Consider the following 20766-nt stretch of genomic DNA (forward strand, 5'->3'; position numbering starts at 1 on the left):
GCAAAAGGAACCCAGAGCCTCATGACACCCCTGTACAGCCTGAAGAAACCAGAGTGGCCATCGCCCCTTTTCCCCTGAGACTGGATTCCCAAGGGCTGCCCTCATACCTCAGTCAGTAAAAAGTCTGCCTGCAATGCAGGAGACCAGGGTTCAGTTCCTGGGTCAGGAAGATCCCCTTTAGAAGGAAATGGAAACCCGCTCCAGTATCCTTCCTTGGAGAATCCCATAGACAGAGGAGCCTGGCAGACAGTCTATGGGGCTGATGGTCTATGGGTTTGCAAGAGTCAGACATGACTAAGCACACACAGCAGCAGCAGCTGGGTTACCAAATGCCTGAGAAAGGAAATAGGTAGACAGTTAGACATGAGCCAGGTATCAAAAGGGGCCAAAGAATTTGCCCTAAAAATAAAGAGGGGGAGGAATGTGGTGACCCAAGGACAAAGAGCAGATAAAACCAAGGAAGGTCATGAAATGCAGGAATGGAAAAACCAGACCCTTATCATCCTTCCCTACCCCATGTTGTAACTATTAATGGATTTCAAGTCCTCCTGAGCAGTATAACTTGTCTCCTCTCCTACCCCATAGGGAGAAGGTATTTGCCTTACTCCTCCCTCCACCCAATATATGTGGGTGGAGGTACACATGCCTCATCCAGTCAGCAAATGGCCCACAAGACCCCTATCCCACTGCTTGTACCCTGGGTATAAAGGTGGACTAAAGACCCCTGTTCGATGTTGGTTCTCCCTTGAGCTGGCCCTCTGTTGTAACAGTGTCTCCCATTCTAATAAACTTAATTTCCCTCTCATCTGTCTCATGTCTGGAAATACTTTTTCAACCCGCACCCAGACCAAGACATTCATCTCTCTAGAAATTGATCTCATCCCTGCCCCACATGGTAAAACTCCTACTGAACTTCAGAAATCAGCTATTCCTTGCTGAATATTTCTGTGAACATCCTCTCCCAGTGTTTTCATAGTGCTTGGTTTATACCTCTACTCACCATATTTTATTTATAATAATTTGTTCACACCTGCCTCTCATTTTATTGTAGGCTCTCTGAGGGAGAGTGTCATATTTTATTCAGCTCTGTCTCTTCGACATCAAGCATAAAACCTGGCACATGGATCACATCAATAAATACTGGCTGATTATACAAAAAAGGAAATTGTATTGGTTTGGAAAAAAAATTATAAAGTTTTTATGCAAGCACTCTGCTTAGCCCAATAGGCAATTATAAAAGTGGAGATGTTGCACTTATATATTCCACTGTTTTATGTCCTTTTGACTTCTCTTGTCATTTGTTTTCAACTTTGTATTATTTTTTGTCATATACTAGCAGTAGTTTTGAAGGAAAAGAATGTACTATAAAAATTTACATGCAGAGATACACACATACATGTTGTGTGTATTTAGTACTTTTGCCTTGCTTTTTTCAGAATTTCTCTGTGTGTAAAACTTAATCATTTAGACAGCAAAACTGAATAATATCCTCTAAGAGTCTGCTAAGGAGAGATAAACAATCATCCCCTTGTTAACATCATAAAATAACGAATGTGGTTTATTCTGAGTTATTTTTGCATGAATGTGTTATTATCACTTTTTTGTTATTTTATATTACCTTGCATCTAATGTAAACATCTGGTCAAATTGTTATGTATGTAATTATTAACATTCATTGCACTATAAAGAAAATTATTGCATATCAAAAGGGTGTGCTGAATAAGGAAATCTAAATTTAAAAATGCTTTGAGTGGGCTTGTCTTGTAGCACAAAAGCATACTTTTCATGAATAAAATATTCTAGGGAAGTGAAATTTTAAAAGATCAGACTTTTTCCATTTAGTTTTCATTCAAAAGATTTTTTCTTGTACTTTTAGTGGAAACTATATAAGACAAAAACACATTTTTCAGTTTAAATTTTAAAGCCAGCAAAATTTATCAAAATAAGCATCTACAATGTTATTAAAATTGGGACAATAATGAAGAGAAGTTATAAATGACTTCCAAATTCTAATCTTAGGTCTTCACTTGCAAAATGTATGGTTTTTAACAGTTTCTTAGCTTCTGATACTATCCCATATTTTCTTATGTTTAATTATAAAACTAGGTTTACTTATATTACTTTTGTTGTAGCCGCGCATTCCAGTAAACAAATTCACTCAGAAGGACAATGCAGATAGTGGAGGGCAGTTTATTACACCGGCGGGGCCCAAGGCAGAGTTTTCTCTTAGCCAAGGACCCCGACCAGTTTTTGTGAAAACCTTATATAGCCTGAGCCTGCATAATTAAAACCACCTCCACAAATTATCTGAAACTGGTCTGAACAAAGGAAAAGAAAGATATAATCAAAGTCAACTCATGATTCATATGCCTTAAGCCTAGGTATTTAACAGTGGACAATTATCAATAGGCCTGTGGTCATACCCCAATAAGAATAATAGAATTAATGATTCTATTTGGTTGCTGCTACTGCTAAGTTGCTTCAGTCGTGTCCAACTCTGTGCGACCCCATAGACGGCAGCCCACCAGGCTCCGCCATCCCTGGGATTCTCCAGACAAGAACACTGGAGTGGGTTGCCATTTCCTTTAACTCATGAAAGTGAAAAGTGAAAGTGAAGTTGCTCAATCGTGTCCGACTCCTAGAGAGCCCATGGACTGCAGCCTACCAGGCTCCTCCGTCCATGGGATTTTCCAGGCAAGAGTACTGGAGTGGGGTGCCATTTACACAGACAATTAGGGTATTCTTTTAGGCGATGGAGAGTCTAGGTATGAGCCCTGGGGCTCTTCCACCCGGGGGGGGCTGGTTTTCCAGTTGATATGTCATTTCCATTGGAGAAGGAAATGGCAGTCCACTCCAGTGTTCTTGCCTAGAGAATCCCCTGGACAGAGGAGCCTGGTGGGCTGCTGTCTATGGGGTCTCACAGAGTCGACACGACTTAAGCGACTTAGCAGAAGCAGCATGTCATTTCCATAGATACTGGGCATGTAGCTCAAAGTCCACAGTCTAGCCGAAGATGGAGTCTTGCTTTCAAGATGGAACCTGTTCTGTCTGTTTCCTCCTTCACTTTCATTATAGGATTCTCGCTTATCAGGGCTACGCTGAAGAGCATAACCCAGTAGAGGTCAGGCAAGCAATGAAATGAATAAAATGGGCTTCTCAAGATACAGTAGGGAGGGCTGAGGACTGTGGCAAGTCATATTTAAAAGATTTAAAGTTCAAATTTTTATTTAAAAGTTAACTTACCACTATTGTTGTTGTTATAACTATTATTATGGGTTCCATTATTCTGTCACTAGCCCTATAGTAACCCAGTATTACATAGGAATGAGTTTTATTGTACTGATTGTGTTGTGCTATATTGTATTTTGGCTTGTTCTGATTACCAAACAGGTAAGGTTGATAACAGCATCTTGGCTTAAAATTTTAATTTTTTTTAAAGTTAATATTATCCATATTTTTCTCATAATTGAAAAACATACACAAAGAAATAATTTCAATGATCATTTTAATACAAATAAAAATATTGCTGTGTGCTCAGATGTTCAGATGTGTCCAACTCTTTGTGGCTCCATCAACTGTAGTCCATCAGGCTCATCTGTCCATGGGATTTCCCAGCAAGAATACTGGAGTAGGGTGGCATTTCCTCCTCCAGGGACTCTTCCTGGCCTGGGAACCAAACCCATATCTCTTATATCTCCTGCACTGACAGGTAGATTCTTTAATCTAAATATTCAAATAACTAAATATCAGATTCACATAGCACTAGACATTCAAGGTGAAATTTAAATTTCAGTTTACACAAAGGTGAAATAAGCAATAACCTAAGTGCTTTGGGTTTGTCACCTAAACAAATTTTTAATATTTAAAGAAAATATCTACTGGTTCAAAGAATGTATATTTAAATGACATGCAATAGGCATCAGCAAAGAGGAAAATATGAATAAAAGTTGTGGGCAATTTCAGAGTCACTGACAACACAACATCAATAATAAGTACAGCCACATGAATCTCATGGAACTGCTATGTGTCCTTCAACCAGATGGAATAAGAGTCAGTGAAGAAACTATTTAGCACTTGCTGAGATCTGCCTCGGGTACATGTTGATAGCATTTTCACCACTGAAAGAGGTATTTCCCCTTCAAAAACACTGTCAGGGGCTCATAAACATGGACATTCCTTAGGGAGCTATCATTGCCTTAAAAGAACATTGAGTTTGAAGAAAGCGGTGCAGTGTTCGGGACTCTAATTTATAATGGTGTCATTTTGCTCATGAAATAGTTTTTTTTTTTTTTTTCCCCCCCTCTAGTTTTATGAAGAAATAGCCATCAATATAAACTATTAAACCAATAAAAATTGGATAGGAGGTGCTATTTCTAATTTATAACCACCTATGGTTTCTAATCTTTTAAGGAGTAATGTAGAAACATGTTGTTCAAAAAATAAGTGTAAGGGATAAAAGTTGTGGAGTTATTTGGGGTAAGTGAAACCTGGATTTGCCATATAAAAGTAAAATCACTCTGCTGGCAGCATTTCAGTGAGCTAAAACAAAATACAAAACTGGAAATTGGAGAGAACCACTTTCATTAATACATTTCTTTTAATTTTTAATTTTTTCACTTAGCATATGTATATGTGCATATTTTTGCTGAGATTGGGAAGCGAATAAAACTGTATCAACTCATGAGCTTAGTCTCTCAGTCATGTTTGACTCTTTGATACCCCATGGATTGTAGCCACCAGGCTCCTCTGTCCATGAGGATTCTGCAAGCCAGAATACTGGAGTGGGTTGCCGTGCCCTCCTCCAGGGGATCTTTCCAACCCATGGATCAAACCCAGGTCACCTGCATTGCAGGCAGATTCTTTACTATATGAGCCACCAGGAAAGCCCAAAGAGGGTGTCAACTCATGCTGCTGCTGCTGCTGCTGCTAAGTTGCTTCAGTCGTGTCCGACTCTGTGCGACCCCATAGACGGCAGCACACCAGGCTCCCCCGTCCCTGGGATTCTCCAGGCAAGAACACTGGAGTGGGTTGCCATTGCCTTCTCCAATGCATGAAAGTGAAAAGTGAAAGGGAAGTCGCTCAGTCATGTCCGACTCCTAAAGTATAAAAGCATATATATATATATATATATATATATATATATATATATATACACACACACATATATATACATATAGATAGATACATACGTACATACATACACTAATGATAGAAAAACACATCTGCCAGTATTTGAATTCATGGATAACAAAAAATCCCAGTGTTAAAGATACCACACTGATAAGTCAGCATGGAGACATAGGTCATCTTTATGAATATTTAAAAAAATATATAAGATATATGTATATTTCAGAATAGAGGTTTTAGACAATAACTTATACATGTTTCCTTAATTTTACTATTCCATGACATTATCCCTATAAAAAATGAGTAAAGAATTAGTGTCATAAGGATATATTTTCCTGTATGAAAAATTAATTTTTAAAAAATATTTAAATGTACAATGCCTCATTTCAAGAAGTAGTCACAAGAAATTAACCTATTTTAGGTATAATTATAAGCCATTAATTAAGTGACTGATGTATTTAATAACTATTTGTTGAAAACAACATGTTTCATAATAAAGCATACATGAAATCCTCTGAAAGCATAGAGGAAAGTTTGGCTTCCTTTTATGGAAAGGTTACAAAATGTTTAAAACAGAAAAGACATTTAGGAAACTGAATTATAATTAGTGGTTTGCCAACTGAGTAAAGTCCAGGGAAGAGTATTCATCTCAAGGAAATAAGATAAGCCTAAGTAAGATGGTGGAAAAGAACTCAGAATGGGAAGCAAATGCTAAGACTTTTCCTTATTAGTCTAAGGAAAGATTAAAAAGGGATCAGATTATGAGAATATATTGTGTAGTGCTAATAAACTGAGATTTCTTGTTGGCAATAGGAGCTAGAAATGATTTAGCATTTTAAAATATAGAATGCATGTAGAAAAAGATGTAAAAGATACAAGAAAGTTGAGATCATAAAACTTTCTAGGCAAAATGATACCCCAATAATATCTACTTATTACTTCCTAAATGTCCATAAAATTGAAGTATAAAATATATAATGAGAGGAAAAAAAGTCCTAATAATAGGAGGGTAAGTGTGTGTGTTCCTTATATATCACACATTTCAGGAAACTTAATTAACTACATAGATCAATATTTGTACAGTAGCTATTATGTCACAGACACTAAAATAAGACAAGTGATATATATGGATGCAGCAACACCTAATAAGGATACTAATATATTAAGAAATACAGATGAATAAGTGTGTGCTATGTCGCTTTAGTCATGCCCAACCCTTTGTGACCCCACGGGCCGCACCTGCCAGGTTCCTCTATCATGGGATTCTCCAGGCAACAATACTGCAGTGGGTTGCCATTTTCTACTCCAGGGGGTCTTCCAGACCCAAGAATCTAACCCGTGTCTTTCAAGTCTCCTGCAGAGAGCACTATGGAATTGATGACATGGACAGTGTCTCCAAATACTATCTGTCCAAAGTATATTCATCAGTTTCAGGCTTACTGCTGTCAAAACCGAATAAACAACAACAATTAGCACCATAAATGTTTTCTTATCATTCATTTCACATCAAAATTTGGTAGGAGTGAGGGGAGTGTGTGGATTTTGCTCCCACATACTCTTATGTTTGTGTGTATGGCAAGAATCTTGCATCCAGAATATAAAGAATTCCTATAGATCAATAAGAAATAGGCAGACAACTCAGTTTTGTGAAAATGGGAAAAAAAAAAAAAAAATGTGGGCAGGCTTTTCACAAGAAGAGGATGTTCAAATGGCCAACAAGCAAAACAGAAAAGGAAAGGTACATAATGTCATTACTTATCAGGCAAATGTCTGCATTAAAACCACAGAATTTAAAGGCCAAAAATAAAAACACAGACTAAATCAAGAGCTGGTGAAAAGGTGGAGACGCAAGTAAACATCACATTGTAGCTGAGGATGTAAAGCTTAGAACACTTTAAAGATGCGTTTGGCAATATCTTCTAAAACTGAACATACCATAGTCAACAGGCTGATGAACATATCGCCGTTGTTACTAATCTGAGTGAAAAACTTGCTATAAATATAAAACAAATATAGGAATCGTAAATAACAACTTACACTAAGTATATCTCATTTATTCCTTTTAATTGTGTGCTTTTTAAAGTTGAGGAAACAGATATGTAGAGAAGTTAAATACAGTATAGCCATTAAGAGCATGTGTTTGAAGTCAGATTAAATCAGACTCTATCATGTGATAACAGTTTATATTTGGGTGATTTATTTTGCCTTTCTCTGCTTCAGGTACATTATTAGCAAACAGGAGATAATATGGGTACATAGGGATATTTTGGTAATTCAATAACATAATGCAAACAAAACACTTTGCAATATCTTGAAGGTAAGTAATACAATAATGACTGTCATAAAAAGGTTTATATGTCAGGGAGTAAATTGAAGAAAAGTTTGAGACTATATGAAGACTACTTCATAACTTAAAGGTTTGAGTAAATGAAGAGGCACATTGATAATGATTAGAAATCAAACTGTCTTCACAGTCTATCTTCTTAAATACTTGGTATATTTATTTCTACGCACAATATGGAATATTTATAATAATGAGCTATCATTAACGTCAATATATCACCATAAAATATAGAGATAAAAATCTCTTTTGACTCATACCTAGAAAGAATAAGGAGTACAAATTTATTTTACTGTGTCTCATCATCATGTTTGCCCTGGTGGCAGGGGATTAGTTGTGGTAGCAGGTCTTGGTCCTCTGTGTTATTTCAATCATATTCATGACACTTATTTCTCCTTTACATTTTTTGAATTTCCATATAAGATTTGTTTGAGGAAATCATTCCACTATTAATAAATTTTATAAAATCCTTTTTCCCAATGTATATAACTATTATATATTACATGATATATAATATTATGTATTAAATGATGGGGAAACAATGGAAACAGTGAGATACTTTATTTTAGGTGGCTCAAAGACCACTGCAAAAGGTAACTGTAGCCGTGAAATTAAAAGACAGTTGCTCCTTGGAAGAAAAACTGACTAACCTAGACAACATATTAAAAAGCAGAGACATTACTTCGCCAACAAAGATTCATCTAGTCAAAGCTATGGTTTTTCCAGTAGTCATGAATGGATGTGAGAGTTGGACTATACAGAAAGCTGAGTGCCAAAGAATTGATGCTTTTGAACTGTAGTGTTGGGGAAGACTCTTGAGAGTCCCTTGGACTAAAAGGAGATCCAACCAGTCCATCCTAAAGGAAAGCAGTCCTGAATATGCACTGGAAGGACTGATGCTGAAGCTGAAGCTCCAATCCTTTGGCTACCTGATGTGAAGAACTGACTCCTTGGAAAAGACCCTGATGCTGGGAAAGATTGAGGGCAGGAGGAGAAGTGGATGACAAAGGATAAGATGGCTGGATGGCATCACCAACCCTATGGACATGGGTTTGAACAAGCTCTGTGAGTTAGTGATGGACAGGAAAGCCTGAGAGTCGGACATGACTGAGCGACTGAACTGAAGTGATACAACTAATAATGACAAATAGTTTCTCTCAAGACAAAAACACACAAAAAAGTTAAATCAAGGGTTTAGTCAGTGATATAAACATCAAAGTATCCTCCTTATATTGCCATTATTGTTTAGCATTAAATTTTTCTAAAGTAGTGAAAGTGTAATTGTTAGTTGTTCAGTCATGTGCAACTCTTTGCAACCCCATGAACTGTAGCCTGCCAGACTCCATTGCCCATAGATTTCTGCAGACAAGAACACTGGAGTGGTTAGGAATTTCCTTCTCCAGAGGCTCTTCCCTACCCAGGATCGAACCGAGGTCTCCTCCATTGTAAGCAGATACTTCGCCATCTGAGCCACCAGGGATTTTTAAAAATAAAGATAATGAAAAATATTGAAACATCATTGATATGTATTAAAATACTGAAAATTTATACAAACATTGAATTATTTGATACAAGCACTTTAAAATCATTATTTCTATATCATATATATATGTACTTAGTAAAAAATAATGAACAGGTCTTGGATTGTGGCCTATATGACTGATGGGTTCTATTCTGGCATTTTAAAGTATGTGTGTGTTTAAATTTTAGCACACTTCTTTTTAGTATTTTACATAGCATTTTTCAGACATATACAAAATAAGAAAGAATAGCATAATGATTCCTCATGGATTCATCAAACCACTTCAGCAATTATCTAATCATGGCCACACCCTTCCCCTTTACTGGATTATGTTTAAATTCAAAAATAAAAGCAGATAATGCAAGATTAATGTACAGAAATCTGTTATGTTTCTTGACACTAACAATGAAATATCAGAAAGTAAAAAAAAAAAAAATTTCCATAAACTGTATCTAGGCATGAATTTAATCAGGAAGGTGAAAGACTGAAATGCTGAGACTTTAAACTATCAATAAAGGGAACTGAAGATAATTCAGATAAACAGAAAGATATTCATGCTTTTAGATTGGAAAAATTAATATTTAAAAAAGCCATAGTACCCAAAGCAATCTACAGATTTAATGTTATCCCTATCAAAACACCCATGATATTTTCAACAAAACTAGAATAAATAGTTTTAAATTATATATGGAACTACAAAAGACCCAGAATTGCCTAAATAATCATAATGAAAAAGAATAGAGCTGGAGACATAATTCTCCCAGATTTCAGACAATACTACAAAGCTACAGGAATAAAATCAGGAGGGTATTGGCACAAAAGCAGACATATAGATCAGTAACACCTGATAAATACCCAGAACTAAACCTACACAATTATGATCACCTAATCTACAACAAAACGCAAGAAATGCAAAAAAGCAAAATGGCTCTCTGAGGAGGCCTTACAAATAGCTGTGAAAACTGAAAAGCAAAGGAGAAAAGGAAAGATATAAGCATCTGAATGCAGAGTTCCAAAGAATAGCAAGAAGAGATAAGAAAGCCTTCTTCAGCGATCAATGCAAAGAAATAGAGGAAAACAACAGAATGGGAAAGACTAGAGATCTCTTCAAGAAAATTAGATATACCAAAGGAACATTTCATGCAAAGATGGGCTCGATAAAGGACAGAAATGGTATGGACCTAACAGAAGCAGAAGATAGTAAGAAGAGGTGGCAAGAATACACAGAACTGTACAAAAAAGATCTTCACAACACAGATAATCACAATGGTGTGATCACTGACCTAGAGCCAGCTATCCTGGAATGTGAAGTCAAGTGGGCCTTAGAAAGCATCACTATGAACAAAGCTAGTGGAGGTGATGGAATTCCAGTTGAGCTATTTCAAATCCTGAAAGATGATGCTGTGAAAGTGCTACACCCAATATGACAGCAAATTTGGAAAACTCAGCAGTGGCCACAGGACCGGAAAAGGTCAGTTTTCATTCCAATGCCAAAGAATGCTCAAACTACCGTACAATTGCACTCATCTCACATGCTAGTAAAGTAATGCTCAAAATTCTCCAAGCCAGGCTTCAGCAATACGTGAACTGTAAACTTTCAGATGTTCAAGCTGATTTTAGAAAAGGCAAAGGAACCAGAGATCAAATTACCAACATCCGCTGGATCATGGAAAAAGCAAGAGAGTTCCAGAAAAACATCTATTTCTGCTTTATTGACTATGCCAAAGCCTTTGACTGTGTGGATCACAATAAACTGTGGGAAATTCTTCAAGAGATAGGAATACCAGACCACCTGACTTGCCTCTTGAGAAACCTATATGCAGGTCAGGAAGCAATAGTTAGAACAGGACATGAAACAACAGACTGGTTCCAAATAGGAAAAGGAATACATCAAGGCTGTATGTTGTGACCCAGCTTGTTTAACTTATATGCAGAGTACATCATGAGAAACGCTGGGCTGAAAGAAGCACAAGCTGGAATCAAGATTGCTGGGAGAAATATCAATAACCTCAGATATGCAGATGACACCACCCTTATGGCAGATCCATCACAACTTCTTTCACAGCCAACTCTAAACAATAGAATATGACCCCACTGAGCTTCACAAAAATGTTCTCTCCATTCTAGAAAGTCATCATTAGTCAGATCTTGTACCTTCTCCTTTATGTATATTAATTTCTCACAGAGCGGGAACTGTACTTCCCTAAGATTTTTCTGACTACCCTCTGGTTATCAGCCTGGAGATGATCAGAAGAGGGGCATCTGATCTTGAGGATAACAAGGGTTTTCTTATAAGACATCTGCCTTAGCTGAAGTAAAAATATTTGTATCTGCAGTCTGTGTATAAACTGAGATTATTTTTTTAATTATTTTGGATTCCAAGACTTCAATATTATTCTGTGTCTATGCACAACTGGTCAAAACCACTTATCACATTATAGATTTTGATGAATATTTGGTGAATACATATAATAACAAAGATTTTATTAAAACATTAACTTAAATATGACAATTGGGCTTTTCTTTAAACAGTTATTACGTTAGAAAATATAGACTTTTTAGTTTTATGAGATTATTAAAATGCAATTTATTTCTAATTTTCAACAAAATCTTAAAATACAATTTATGCATATAAAGAAATACATAAAAAGGGTAATGTCTTATTTCATCTATATCATTAAATTCTTGGACTTTCTTCTATTTTAAGGACAAAAATCACAAAGTAAGCAACATTTAAAAAATTAATCAGCTCTCATCATTTGTTCTCCCTTCAATGATTCTGAATACAAAATTAGAAACATCCTGGTTCTCAAAAGGATTTATTACCCAGTTATTAGTGTGATTTACTTTCTTAAATTATATGAATAATCCAAACTACCCTTTTGCTTAATGTCTGGAAATTTTTATAGCATGCCAACTGGGTAACTGAACTTTAAGGAGAAGGTAGGAAAAAAGAATCAACATGAGTCTTCAACATCAGGCTCGCTGCTGCTGCTAAGTTGCTTCAGTCATGTCCAACTCTGTGCAACCCCATAGATGGCAGCCTACCAGGCTCCCCTGTCCCTGGGATTCTCCAGGCAAGAACACTGGAGTGGGTTGCCATTTCCTTCTCCAATGCATGAAAGTGAAAAGTGAAAGGGAAGTCACTCAGTCATGTCCGACTCTTATCGACCCCATGGACTGCAGCCTACCAGGTTCCCATGTCCATGGGATTTTCCAAGCAAGAGTACTGGAGTGGGGTGCCGTTGCCTTCTTGTCAACATCAGGCTTACTGCAACACAAATGACTTTAAATAAATATATTTAGAAATAGCTTCTGGACAATGATTCCTTCCATACCTAAGAAAAATATTACTTCAAGCTACAACCTAGCTTGAAGACCATTGCTTGGTTTCTTTCTTGTATTTTGTCTGTGTATTGCAGAATCTAACTAGTTTTATTTTCCCTCCTGAGATACTCACTCATCCACACATACACACACCAACACTCCCACACGTGAAGGCTTTTTAAAAATTTGCTAGTCATTTTCTTTCAAAGTAGAATAGATCATAGATTATTAAAGGCAAGATCAGGCTATGCCTTCAAATATCATTTGTATAGACATGGGATTTATTATATACCTAATGCAACCAATTGAACTTTGACCATTAAGAGGTATTTTTGTGTAGGCCAGAATACCAGCATTTTTATCCTGGTCCTGCTACTTTCCTTCTGTTATATATAGGAATTGCTACATGACTTCAGATCCTCTATCTAGTGACTATAAAATAGGCATTATAATAACCTTTATCTCAGGTAATGTTTGTGAATATTAAATAATTTAATACTTCAAAAGCACTTACAACAGTATCAATAATGGAATCAGAGCTCAATAAGCATTAAAATTCTGCTTAAGCTCTCTGTCATCTCCAGAATAAATTTTTACCTGGAATTAGAACAAGTTCTCCTATCTTCTGTCATTTTGAATCTTTCTTAACTTCCAACCCAAATTAATACTAACATCTCTTAAGTCTTGAGTTTTCATGGTTCTATTCTTCCATATCCAGTTCTTCTTGCAAAAGAAGAGATTTTTGGATTGTACACTCCATCTTCAAATTACTCATACTTCTCCACACAGTTTTCTGATACATAACGATGGCAAGTAGGAACTCTCTACAATCTCTCTTTGTACATCAAATAGTATCCAAGGTAAGAAATAGGCCCTTAGCTGAATTTCATTATAAATCACAATAGATTTTTCTTTAACAATAATTTAGAAAGATGTTTTTTCATAAATGTGTAAAAAATTGTTACTGAACTTTAGATCATAGTTATCAGATTGTGTTCAGGGCCAGCAAGTACCCCAGATCACATCTTTCATGAAATTTGCAAAAGAAGAACAATAAAATTGTTCAAAATTAAATAATTAAATTAAATATGCATTGAATTTGGTGTTTTAGAGGAGTAAATATTCAATTAAATCACAATAATAATTATATTTTTAAAAAACCTGTTATATAGCGTTAATGTAAATGTGGAGAGCTTAATGACAAAAACAAGTCTAAACAAATAAATCAGATTAAAGAATGATTGCTACAAAAACATGTGGTCCACTCCTGATTTCCACCAACTCACTTGAAATGTCATTCACCTCAACATCTTCAGAAACTTAGCACAAATATCTTTGCTCTTTAATTTACAGAAAAAAGCTTAAGGCAGCCATTTATTATGAAATACATTTCCTAGTATTTTAAATGATTCATAGCATACCTCTTTTTTGAAAAGCAAAAATAGCAAGCTAAACCCAGCAGTTCCAGCACATAAATCATCATGATAGCAATAAAAAAGGGGGTGTGGAAATGTTGACTGTGTTCTGCAGAACATACTGGTGGAGCGCAGCTTGGTGTGCAGAGTTTGAATGGACTAATCACATCATTTTTATATTACCTTAAATGATGCATTCTATTAAAAAATGTTATTATTGCCCAGACCATTTCCCTTCATAAAATCCTGTTCTTCTCATGGTGCTACCATAAAATCTTGATTAAATGAAATTTCAGAGGAATGATTATTTGATTCAAAAAGGTTTAAGGAAAAGCATCCCTGTTAAAAATATTTTAAAAATATATAATTAGTGTCATTTAAAAAATCTAATGTGAATAGCATATCTCATAGTTCTTTTCTGACTATGAGTTTTTTGGCCCTAAGTCACCCTTAGGAAAACTAATTCTCATTGAATAGCAGAGTATTTGGTGGAAGTAAAGGAGACTACATCAGATCTATTCAAATCTTCCAGAACCCAAGTAATGTGTTTTATTCATATTTATCTCCTGAAAAATTGGCTCAGAAAATAAAAAGAAAGTTACTTGAAGGTTTTAATAAGTTTAATTTTCTTACCAAAAGACTACCATGTAGGCATACACAGACTTTACTTACACATGGACACACAGTTTTTGGCTCTTCACTTACAACTGTAAAATATAGTTGACACTATCAGCTCTACTTATTTTCATTTTGTATTTATCATCATCATTCCTTTTTCAGTTATCTTCATAGGCCTCCATTGCCAATAAAGGTGCTTCAAAAAATTGTATAAACATCCATGTTCTCTCATAAAAACAGATTATCTAAACAGAACACACTGCATTCTTAGGGACTCTTCTTTCCCTGTTGTAAGAGCAGACATAAATGCTTGTCTTCCTCTCCCTCGTTAATGTCACACATCTATGAAATAACCTCAAAATTATAAATTTACCTACTTATATGTCTTTTCCTTAACCTCATGAAAATTACCACCAAAGTATCTCTGTTGCCTCTTTCCTAATACAACATCTACCAGTCCTGTTTCTTCCCAATCAGTTCTCCATGGTGCTACTAGAGTGATTATTCCAAAAGGAAAGTCTGTTCAAGTCCTTTCCCTACTTAAAATCCTTCTGTAACCTTTCTTTTCATTTGTCCTTCCCAGACCCATGCAAAACTTACTAATCACATTTATGAGAGGCAGTGTAGTGTTATGCAGTGTTTTTTAAAGCTGTTCTTTATGATCTAATATTAGTAGGTCATGAAATCAATTTACTGGGTCATGTGACCTGCAGTTTTAATGAAATACAATTTAATAGACTACAATGGATTAGGATAGGGAAAAAAAAAAAAAAACACTGAACACACAATTACTAAACTCAGAGTAGATGTGGGGTCTGAACTACAAAGGATCCACATATATACAAGGAGAAGGGTACTCTATATTATCTGGAGATCATGGAATTTTAGCTGAAGACAGTGGTCAGATGGGGCTGTCTTCTGTCTCAGGGCACTATAAGTGTGTTCTATGTGTGAGAAATAGTGAAATTGATATTTGGTGATGCTTCAATTTTCCATTGCTGTAAAGCAAATTATCTCAAATTTTATGGCTTAAAAAGCAAGAATTTATTACTTACCATTGTGAGGCTTGAATAGATAGTTCTGTTCTCTGTAATGTCAGTTGGAGTTACCAGCTCATTGTATTCAACCAATTGTTGATTGTACCCTAGATTCTGCACATTCCCTACCTCCTTGCTGTGTTTCAGTCTCCATGGATTCTCCATGGCCTCTCTCTCCAGAAGAATGAACTGAACACCCTCTTAGCCTCTTAAAGACTGTTCAGCAAAGCATCTACTTCACTGCACATTCTATTATCCAAAGCAAATCCCAAGGCCAGAGCAAAAACAGGGGGAAAATACTCCATTTCTTAATGGACAAGTGGAAAAAACCTACAGCACTCTTTAACATACATATCAACATAGCTCATTCTGCCAGAGACAATATATGAATCTCCAAAATCCATTTTATTTTTATGCTGGGCACATAAAATAGCCATTTATGTGGGATGGTAACTACTTCTGGACTTGGAATATCAGAGGAAATATTCATTCTCTGCAAGCTAAATTTTAAGAACATATGTATTTCCCACTGTCTTTGATCCTGGATTGATTGGAAGGATCCAATAAAGGACATGGAGGTCTTACAAGATGTTCAGCTTCAAGGTCCCTAACTGACTACTTGGGGCAGAATAATGAAAGTGAAAAATAAACCATTTCTGTGTATAGAATTTAGTTGTTGTTACAGCATCAAGTATTACTTACAATGATATACATATATACATATTCTTTAGTGAAACTTTTGTTTCAAAAGTTTATGTGTGTGGATATGTGCAGTGGTCTTGCTGTGTGATATAAAATCTATTTCTTTTTGTGGATGACAGTAAAAAAAGTTTAGAAGGCATTAGAATACTAGTGAAGAGCACAGAACTTGTAGCCAGAAAACCTGAGTTCTATTATTTGTCTTGTTACTAGTAGTGTGACCTTGGGTTAGTGACTTAACTACTCTAAACTTTACTTACCTCATGTTATTAGTGAAGATAAAATAGTGCCTACTTCTTAAATTTATGTGAGACTCAAATCATTAAATATTTGTGTATCAGTTGACGTTCTAAAAAGAAAACAGTAACTAACTCAAGTAGAACAACAGCAAAATTTAAGATGAGGAACCTGAATACTCATTGGAAGGACGGATGCTGAAGCTGAAGCTCCAATACTTTGGCCACCTGATGTGAAGAGCCTGGAAAAGCCCACTCTAAAAAACCCTGATGCTGGAAAATATTGAAGGCAGGAGAAGAAGTGGGTAACAGAGGATGAGGTGGTTGGGTGGCATCACTGACTCAAAGGACATGAATTTTAGCAGGCTCTGGGAGATGGTGATGGACAGGGAAGCCTGACATGCTGCAGTCCATGAGGTCGCAAAGAGTCAGACATGATTGAGTGACTGAACAACTGATTACAAAAGTGTTTGGAAAGCTCAGGGATAAACAAGATGATAAAATAACCCAGAGATTAATATACAGAAGATAATATGCCTCCTATGACCGAAGGGAAAAGGATGGGTATGGTTTCTCAGGAGCTGAAACCACCCTTCTAGAGTTGGGAACACAGAGGAGGAGCATCCAGGCAGGAACTTGGAATCATGACACTGGCCTTGCCCTCAGTGACGCTGCTGTATCCCGAGAGAAAAAGGAGGAGAAAGGCACTGACTTTGCTTGCTTTCCTGCTCTCTTATCTCCCTCCACAGCCTCCCTTGTCTGAATTTACTAAAAACCAATTGTCAAGAGAGTCTGGGAAATGTAACTTTTCAGGGGCATTCCCCTTACAATAGAGAGCAAAGATAGAAAGGACAGGGAATGAAGCAGAGAACCACCAAAATGGTCACTGCAACATGTAATAGGTTAGAAAATAAGCAAGCAATGAATAAATACTGGCTATTATATTATCACTGCCTTTTATTTTAAGCAGTACCTCTGCTTCTTTTTAAGGAGCTTTAAGAAGTTATCCACCTGTTAGGAACTCATATAGAATCCTTCACACAGTGCTGAAGGAAGTGATCTCTCACATTACACAGCAATATATTACTAGGGGATACTGTGTTTTTGTCACAGGTCAAAAGGCAGAGAAACCAGAGATCAAATTGCCAACATCTGTTGGATCATTGAAAAAGCAAGAGAGATTCAGAAAAACATCTACTTCTGGTTTATTTACTACATCAAAGCCTTGGACTGTGTGGATCACAATAGACTGTGGAAAATTCAAGAGATGGAAATACCAGACTACCTTACCTGCCTCCTGAGAAATCTGTATGCAGATCAAGAAGCAACAGTTACAACCAGACATGGAACAACGGACTGATTCCAAATTGGGGAATGAGTATGTCAAGGCTGTATAATGTCACCCTGCTTATTTAACTCATTTGCAGAGTACATCATGCAAAAGGCTGGGCTGGATGAAGCACAAACTGGAATCAAGATTGCTGGGAGAAACATCAATAACCTCAGATATACAGAGGATACCACCCTTATGGTAGAAAGAGAAGAAGAACTAAAGAATCTCTTGATGAAACTGAAAGAAAAGAGTGAAAAAGCTGGCTTAAAGCTCAACATTCAGAAAACTAAGATCATGGCATCTGTTCCCATCATTTTATGGCAAATAGATGGGAAAAAATGGAAACAGTGACAGACAAATTTTATTTTCTTGGGATCCAAAGTAACTGCAGATGGTGACTGAAGCCATGAAATTAAAAGACACTTGCTCCTTGGAAGAAAAACTATGACCAACTTAGCATATTAAAAAGCAGAAACATTACTTTGCCAACAAAGCTCTGTCTAGTCAAAGTTATGGTTTTTCCAGTAATCATGTATGGATGTGAGAGTTGGACCATAAAGAAAACTGAGCACCAAAGAATTGATGCTTTTACACTGATGTATTGGAGAAGTCTCTTGAAAAGAGTTCCAACCAGTCAATCCTAAAGGAAATCAGTCCTGAATATTCATTGGAAGGACTGATGCTGATGCTTAAGTTCCAATCCTTTGGCCACTTGATGCAAAGAACTGACTCTTTAGAAAAGACCCTGATGATGGGAAAGATTAAAGACAGGAGAAGAAGAGGATGAGAGAGGATGAGATGGTTGGATGGCATCACCAACTCGATGGACATGAGTTTGAGCAGACTCCGGGAGCTGATGATGGACAGGGAAGCCTGGCACACGGCCGTCCATGAAGTCACAAAGAGTTGGATGCAACTGAGCGACTGAACTGACTGACTGACAGGCTTCCCAGGTGGTGCTAGTGGTAAAGAACCCACTAAGGTAGAAGAAGTGGGTTCGATCCTTGGGTCAAGAAGATCACTTGCAGGAAGGTGTGGCAACCCACTCCAGTATTCTTGCCTGGAGAATCCCATGGACAGAGGAGCCTGGCAGGCTACAGTCCATAGGGGAGTACAGAGTTGGACATGACTGAAGCCACTTAGCACATAGCACATAGCCCCAGGTATATTACTCAGCAAACATGGTCTTCAATGAATGTTTTGCTTTAAATCAATAAATGGTCTATTTTCTGAAACTTTTCTCTCACTGGCCCTATTCAGGACATTACCACCTCACTTCAGGTCAGCTAAATGTTCTTATACAATTCTCTCCTCCATTCTATGAGCTGTCGTATTTACTTTTATTAAAAGAACATATATAAAGATGTTGACCTAATTTTATATGACAAGATATAAAAAGGAAAATATAAATATGCAGTCTTTTTACTTATAGGAAACTCTAATATGACTCCATTATCTGGTTTCAAGCTAATTTTCCAGCTTCATCTATTCCCTCTGTTCAAACACACCTAGTCTATTCAAATACACTCAGCACAGCAAACTCCTTAATGCAGCTACTATCTCCTCTCAGTATATTCTTTCAGTGTTTTTCTGCAGGCTAACTAGTGGCAACTACTTTTCTCTCAGGATTCAATCTCTTTCGTTAAGTCCTTTTCAGTTCAGTTCAGTTCAGTTCAGTCACTCAGTCGTGTCCGACTCTTTGCGACCCCATGAATCGCAGCACGCCAGGCCTCCCAGTCCATTACCAACTCCCGGAGATCACTCAGACTCACGTCCATCGAGTCAGTGATGCCATCCAGCCATCTCATCCTCTGGCGTCCCCTTCTCCTCCTGCCCCCAATCCCTCCCAGCATCAGCGTCTTTTCCAATGAGTCAACTCTTCGCATGAGGTGGCCAAAGTACTGGAGTTTCAGCTTCAGCATCATTCCTTCCAAAGAAATCCCAGGGCTGATCTCCTTCAGAATGGACTGGTTGGATCTCCTTGCAGTCCAAGGGACTCTCAAGAGTCTTCTCCAACACCACAGTTCAAAAGCATCAATTCTTCGGTGCTCAGCTTTCTTCATAGTCCAACTCTCACATCCATACATAACCACTGGAAAAACCATAGCCTTGACTAGATGGACCTTTGTGGGCAAAGTAATGTCTCTGCTTTTGAATATGCTCTCTAGGTTGGTCATAACTTTTCTTCCAAGGAGTAAGCGTCTTTCAATTTCATGGCTGCAATCACCATCTGCAGTGATTTTGGAGCCCCAAAAAATAAATTCTGACACTGTTTCCACTGTTTCCCCATCTATTTCCCATGAAGTGATGGGACCAGATGCCATGATCTTTCATTTTCTGAATGTTGAGCTTTAAGCCAACTTTTTCACTCTCCACTTTCACTTTCATCAGGAGGCATTTTAGTTCCTCTTCACTTTCTGCCATAGTGGTGGTGTAATCTACATATCTGAGGTTATTGATATTTCTCCCGGCAATCTTGATCCCAGCTTGTGCTTCTTCCAGCCCAGCGTTTCTCATGATGTACTCTGCATATAAGTTAAATAAACTGGGTGACAATATACAGTCTTGACATACTCCTTTTCCTATTTGGAACCAGTCTGTTATTCCATGTCCAGTTCTAATTGTTGCTTCCTGACTTGCATATATTATCACATTCTTCAGTTTTATTTACTTCCATTAGAGCTCTACATTGATCATATATCTTTCACTGTCTGTGGTTCTCAAATCCACCTTCATATTAGAATCATCTGCGGACTTTAAAAAGCTTGACACTTAGGCTATATTCCTGACAATTTTATCAGATACCTGGCATCTATAGTGGAACACAGGTATCAGTAGTTTAAAGGCATTCCAGAAAGTCAACATCAAGTTTGAAGAGTACTATATTAGACTGTGAATCCTTTAGGAAGTGAAGGAACCATTTAAATAACATAAAAAATATGTTATTTGAATAGACTAAATACATGTAACAGTTTCTAAACATAGCTGACCTTTGAAAATATTGCCTAATAAAACAGAGAATGCATACATCTACCCAAGTATAAAATTTCTCATCTACTTAAGGAACTGAATTACAAAAGGAAGGGCATACCAACATCACTCACTTGAAAG

The sequence above is a fragment of the Bos indicus x Bos taurus genome, chromosome 12 (assembly GCF_003369695.1).
Source record: "Bos indicus x Bos taurus breed Angus x Brahman F1 hybrid chromosome 12, Bos_hybrid_MaternalHap_v2.0, whole genome shotgun sequence".
NCBI lineage: Eukaryota > Metazoa > Chordata > Mammalia > Artiodactyla > Bovidae > Bos > Bos indicus x Bos taurus.